This window comes from Durio zibethinus, chromosome 24, assembly GCF_047325235.1.
Source record: "Durio zibethinus cultivar Kanyao isolate XHJ-2024 chromosome 24, ASM4732523v1, whole genome shotgun sequence".
Taxonomy (NCBI): Eukaryota; Viridiplantae; Streptophyta; class Magnoliopsida; order Malvales; family Malvaceae; genus Durio; species Durio zibethinus.
The window spans coordinates 19,267,370-19,273,369 of NC_143185.1; positions in this window are offsets into that span (position 1 = coordinate 19,267,370).

Below are 6,000 nucleotides of genomic sequence, written 5' to 3' on the forward strand. Positions count from 1 at the left end.
CCCAATGGCACGCATCCAACTTGTTTCTTTTTTATTTATTTTTGTGCCAGACTCACTCCTCATTAATTACTTTTTTTTCAATGCACATTGTGCTCTTTTATTCGTACATCCTTAGAATGAATCAAGAAAATATATGATTGCATTGTGTTTATCAAGAATTGAAATGATAATGAATGAATGAATATGTGTTAAGAGGTTCTTGCATTTCTTTGAAAAGAAGTCCAGAATGATCGAAGACAAAAATGATGAAAAGATGGCATAAACTTGAAAAATGACACATGGGATGGCCAAATGTTAAACATGGTGATGGATTGCTTAATAAGATCTAAAAAGATGATGTGATTAAGAGATAAATATGATGATAGATTGATCAACATAACTTATGTATTGTGATCAAATGATGAGAATCAATGGACAAAATTCATTCTGAAACGCTAGTGTTGAGAAATCTGACAGAATTTGTTCTGAAATAGTTACTGTTGATAAGCCTATGAATGGTGGTCAAGTGATAAAAATAATAGAGATTAGTTGATGAAACTCGTGAAATGTGAGATGGTGGGATCTTGAGAACCATATTACCACAATTTCATGACATTTATCTGCATTACATGCATTATGTTTGCTTCGTCATTTGAACAGTACATGTACATGATTCGGTGAATATTTAAAGTTTTGTTTGAACATGCATCAGCCAGTAAATATTACAATTATGATTTAGGATATGGCATCAACATTATTGTGTGAATCCAAATTATTGCACTTGCATCCTTGATCATGACATATAAAATTTTGAGTCACTCGAAAAAGAATTTATGATTTTTTTTATAAAAATCCTAATTTCTTAAATGAGAATATTTAAATAATCTTCAAATGAGAATCTTTGAGTGTCAAATAAGAATCTTTGAATTTTAAATGAAAATCTTTGAGGTGTGAAACTCAAAATTTATCGAATGAGAATCTTCGAATTCAAATGAGAATCTTTGAATTTCAAATGAGAATCTTTGAGATGTGAAACCCTAAAGTTTGTTGGGTGTGAATCTTCAAACTAATGAAAAGTTTTGAACTTTTGGATGTGAATCTCCAAAATTCAAACGAAAAGCTTTGAACTCAACTTTTGGATATGAATCTCTAAATTTTTTAGTGAGAACCTTTGAACTTAGATGTGAAACTCTAAGATTTCTTGGATGTGAATCTCCAAAATTCAAACGAAAAGCTTTGAACTCAACTTTTGGATGCGCATCTCTAAATTTTTGAGTGAGTACCTTTGAACTTACATGTGAAACTCTAAGATTTCTTGAATGTGAATCTTTTGAATTCAAACAAAAAGCTTTGAACTTTTGGATGAGAATCCCCAAAATTCGAATAAAAATCTTTAAATGTTGGATGTGAGTCTTGCAAATGCGAATCTTAAGATTCTATAAAATTGAATTCTTGCATATATGAAATTTTGATAATCAAATTTCAGTGAGTTCTTGCGAAGCTGAAAGCTTCTTGTGAATCAGAACATTTGAATTTTGAGTTTTCATGATAAATTTCATTAGGTCTGATCTACGACACTTCTAGATGCCATAACGTCTAGATCCGGGGATCTATCGCTAGACATTGACTTTAGAGAGTCGCCACCAATCTTTTTTATCTAGGTGCGATTGGCCACCTAAAGAATCTGTCCTTTCAGGAAACACCTAAATTTAAGGGTCCCTAAAAGAATAGGTTCAGGTCTACTAACCAAAACAGAGTTAGGAAGTTCAGTTACGTGTGAAGAAGGTTATAGCACCCTCACAACGCCCATCAAAAGATGGTTCCAGCTTAAATTTGTGTTATCCAATGACCCTTAAAATTTTACCAAGTAATTAACTATTGAAAATCATTCTCAATGACTCTAACACTTTTAACAGAAAATTGAGAAAATTTCCTCACCTCAGGAGTATGCGAGAAAAACTATTGTTCCACTTGCAGAGGCTCCATCGTCGAATTATTTAAAAAAAAATCAAAATCAAAATAAAAAGGAAGGAAAGAATAATTATTTTTGTGCAGGAAAAATTGATACTTTCAACTTTTCCCCAAAAATGTTTTTTTTTTTTTGAAACTTTGATTTTTAAGAAAAATTGATACTTTCAACTTTTCTCAAAAATATTTTTTGGAAATTTTGATTTTCAAGAAAAATTGATACTTTCAACTTTTCCCCAAAAAAATTTTTTTTTTGAAACTTTGATTTTTAAGGAAAATTGAAACTTTCAACTTTTCCCTAAAAATATTTTTTTGAAAATTTTGATTTTCAAGGAAAATTGATACTTTCAACTTTTTCCTAAAAATTCTTTTTTTTGAAATTTTTTTTTTTTAAAAATAATAAAACAATAAAAGTGAAAAAAAATTCAATAAAGGAAAGTAAAAATAAAAAATAAAATAAAGATAAAAAGAATATTAAATAAACCTAATCTAATAAATAAATAAATAAAATAAATAAATAAATTCAAAAAAAAAACTTGGAGCGGCTCGGAGGGCGGCTCGGCTCAGCTCGGAGGGAGAAGACACGCTTGGGTCAGGAAGCGAGTCGACGCTCGGGTCGGGTCGGATCTTGGTAAAACGCGCGGATCTTCTGGGTCACTTAACGCAAAAATGACGTCGTTTTGGGAGGGTATATAAGGCTTTTCCCTCTGCTTTTTGGCAGAAAGCTCCTTTCCTCTCTCTCTCTCTTCTTCCTTTTTCTTCTTGCTTCTCTCTAAACAGCCAAAGAACTTCGATTGAATGTTCACCGAATTCTAAAAAATTTCATCAGAATCTGGGTTTTTTACCGAAAGTTCACTGAAAGTTCATCAGAAGTTAGTCAGTTTCTAGGATCCATCACCGAAAACTTCAAAGTTGGCCAGAATTTTCATCAAAAAATACAAATTTCACCGAAAAATTCAATTGAAATTTGGAATTTTCCAAAAATTCTCAAAAATAATTCGTCAAAAATCTTCAAAAAAATTTCTGCTAATTCTCAGCACACCTCTAAACCTTTTCTTAGCCTTCTAAAACTTTTTACACGCCCATTTTCTCTCAAATCAGTGGTTTTTGCTTACTGGTTTTCTTTTTTTTTCCTTTTGTTCTGTTCCAGAAGGTCCCTTTTATAGGGATTGATCAAGAGTTTCTGATCAATCTCAATTCTTCTTTGGACGAGGATTCAATCTTTGAATCCAATCTGGACTCTTAATTGAATCCCCATTCACGTTAGGATTCTTCAGCCTTCAATCATAACCCCAAAAAAAGAGAAAAAAAAAGAATAATCAGATAAACAAAAAAATCAGATAACTGAAAAAAATTCACAGATAATTAAAAATAAAATAAGATAAATCTAAAAAAATATTACAAGATAAAAAATAATAATAATAATAAATAAATTATAATATAATAATAAATATATAACTATATAAATAAAATACATATAAATATTAACAGAAAAAAAAACCAATAAAGATATACATATATTAATACATAGTAATAATAAATAAATAATAAAATTCATAAAATACAAAAGGAAAAAAAATAAAATAATACAAAATAAAAACCAAAATGGGCTTACCCATTTGGGTTAGGCCCAATTGATCCGGGCTTGGACCAAATTGGGTGTCTACAGCTGCCCCTCTTTGCACATTTTTTGTGAAACAAAAATTGCGCAAAGACGTAGACACCCAATCAAGACTCAACTCAACATTTTTCATCTTTTGTTTTTTTTTTGTTTTTTTGTTTTTTTGTTTTTATTTTTTACCAAAGCTCATCTAAACAGAGGCTCAACGACTTTTAGAAACATAAATGGCTCCTCTAATCAGGGCTCAACAACTTAAAAAAAAATAAATTACTCCTCTAAACAGAGGCACCACGATTTTGGAAAGTAAATTGCTCATCTAAACAGAGGCACCACGACTTTGAAAAGTAAATTGCTCTTCTAAACAGAGGCACCACGACTTTGGAAAGTAAATTACTCCTCTAAGCAGAGGTACCATGACTTTGAAAAGTAAATTGCTCCTCTAAACAGAGGCACCACGACTTTGAAAAGTAAATTGCTCCTCTAAACAGAGGCACCACGACTTTTGAAAAGTAAATTGCTCATTGACAATCATGTCCAAAGGAGTTGAAAGTTGTATTTGAAGGAATTTCAGGAGATTATGCCTAAAGGTCTTATAAATCAACCCTGATACCAAAAGACATCCTATTTCAAGGACTAGGAACTTACCTGACAAGTTTCTTTTTTCTCAATTTTAAAAATGTCTTCATATCTATCTTCTCTATGTGGGATCTTGGAATACCCCTGTTTCTTGAATTTATACACTATATTTTTCTGAAAGTAGTGTATGCTATGCAATGCATATGAATTTCAATGCATGCTATGTAAATGTTGGCCAATTAATTCCTATTCAATGTATGGTACTCAAGTTTCTCAAGCTTTTTTTTTTGGCATCAAGCCTTTTGATTCTTCAGAGATCCAATTACACTGCTCTTTTAAGATCGAACCAGTGTAGCTCTTAATTGTCTCTTCCACTCACATTCTTCCTGTAAAAAAATCTCTTTCCAGATTCAATGTCCTAATCAAGAGCTGAACATCTCGATTCTGCCTTTTTTCACTTTTGACTTATTCAATGTAATGTAAAAATCTTTCATGTTGTTATTCATTCATCTATCATTATTTCAAACTCAAAAAGTAAGAATGCATTTGCACATTTCTTCAATGGTGGGGTATTAAGAAGAAAAGAATCTGAATGTTGAGAAGCAGTCATAAAAAAAAGACACAAAGAATGAAATAGAATGTCTCTTATTAGTAAAATGTTGGCAAACTTTGGCCAAAAAAGAATTACAAGGATAGGTGAGGGGACAAAGCCTAAAATGAACAATCAGATAATCATGGTAACACATCTCAAAGTTTTTTCTGAAAACTCAACCCTCTGATGTATTTAACAACTTGAAACTCTTTCAAATTTGCTAGCCTCCATATCAGCGGACTTTTAAATTCAATGCTGTATTTTCCTTATCTAAGCTGCCTTTTCAGGTTTTCAACTTAGACAAACCCCATATGACTCAAACCGCCCTTTTATGGTTTTCGCCTTGAGTCCTCCTTTTTCACTTTTTCTTTTTTCATTTTTTCCATTTTTTCATTTTTTCATCATTTTTTTTATTTTTTTTTCATTTTTTTATTTTTTCATTTTTTTAAGCATAGTATTTCTTCACAGCATCAAAATTTATAGGATAGAGTAAATCATTTCCATCCATCTCAGTCAGTATCAGCGCTCCACCTGAAAAAGTTCGTCTCACCACATACGGTCCTTTCCAATTCGGAGTCTATTTTTCTCTACTATCGTGTTGGATTGAAAGAATTCTTTTCAAGACCAACTCTCTTTCTTGAAAGTAACGAGGTTGAATTTTCTTATCATGAGCCCTCATCATTCTTCTTTGATATAGCTGACCATGGCACAGTGCAGTCAATCTCTTTTCTTCTATGAAATTTAACTGCTCATAATGTTCTCGAATCTATTCGACTTCTTCTAACTCAACTTCTTTTAAAACTCTTAAAGAGGGGATCTCTACTTCCACTGGTAGTACAACTTCCATCCCATAAACCAAAAAAAATAGGGTTACCCCAGTAGAGGTACGAACTGACGTTCAATATGCATGTAATACAAATGGCAACTTCTCATGCCAATCTTTATAAGTCTCAGTCATTTTTTCTAAAATTCTTTTTATGTTTTTATTGGCTGCCTCAACTGTCCCATTCATCTTCGGACGATATGATGCCGAGTTATGATGTCTGATCTTGTATTGAGCACATCTTCCTGCATCATCTTACTATTTAGATTTTTGGCATTGTCTGAAATAATTTTTTTTGAAAGTTCATATCTACAGATGATCTCTTTTTTTATGAACTTGCAAACCACAAAGCATGTCACATTTGCATATGATGCTGCTTCTACCCATTTTGTGAAGTAATCTATCATCACAAAAATGAATCTATGCCCGTTAGAAGCTTTT